Source organism: Petaurus breviceps, unplaced genomic scaffold, assembly GCF_028583685.1.
Source record: "Petaurus breviceps papuanus isolate PSGF00001 unplaced genomic scaffold, PetGlider_PUasm1.0 98, whole genome shotgun sequence".
In the NCBI taxonomy this organism is placed as follows: Eukaryota; Metazoa; Chordata; class Mammalia; order Diprotodontia; family Petauridae; genus Petaurus; species Petaurus breviceps.
Window position 1 is genome coordinate 60,713,150 of NW_027187460.1, and position 704 is coordinate 60,713,853.

At 39.2% G+C, this 704-nt stretch overlaps 1 protein-coding gene across 1 annotated transcript in view; it reads right to left on the reverse strand.

Moving 5' to 3' along the window:
* GRHL2 (grainyhead like transcription factor 2) overlaps positions 1-704 on the reverse strand; it is a 229,584-nt gene that overhangs the window by 175,691 nt on the left and 53,189 nt on the right.

The window sequence follows — 704 nt, forward strand, 5'->3', positions numbered from 1 at the left end:
GGCCTATTTATGTGAGATATTTTTTTTTAATTTAAGGTAATTACATCTTTATCATGAGAGCTTTTCAAAATGAATAACAAGATCATGGACCTAGAGCTGGACCTCAGAAGCTTTCTTGTATAAGCATTCCTTTTTTTAAAAGGGAGAAACTTAATTCCAAGGAACTTAAGGGCCTTCCTGAAACAGATAATATCAAGGTGGGGTTCTCTATCTCCAGAACTTTTACTCTTTCCACGGTAACCATGCTGCCCATATACCTTGCAATTTCACAAAAATCAGAGTTGGGTATCATTGCTGCATGCCAATACCTTGGAAATAAAGCTTAAGAGGGAAGCTAGGTGGCACAACGGATAGAGCACCAGCCTTGGAGTCAGGAGGACCTGAGTTCAAATCTGGCCTCAGACACTTACTAGTTGTGTGACCCTATGCAAATCACTCAGCACAGTTCGCAAGAAAGAAAGGAAGGAAGGAAGGAAGAAAGAAAAAGAAAGAAAGAAAGAAAGAAAGAAAGAAAGAAAGAAAGAAAGAAAGAAAGAAAGAAAGAAAGAAAGGAAGGAAGGAAGGAAGGAAGGAAGGAAGGAAGGAAGGAAGGAAGGAAGGAAGGAAGGAAGGAAGAAAGAAAGGAAGGAAGGAAGGAAGGGAGGAAGGGGGGGAGAAAAAGAAAGAAAGAAAGAAAGAAAGAAAGAAAGAAAGAAAGAAAGAAA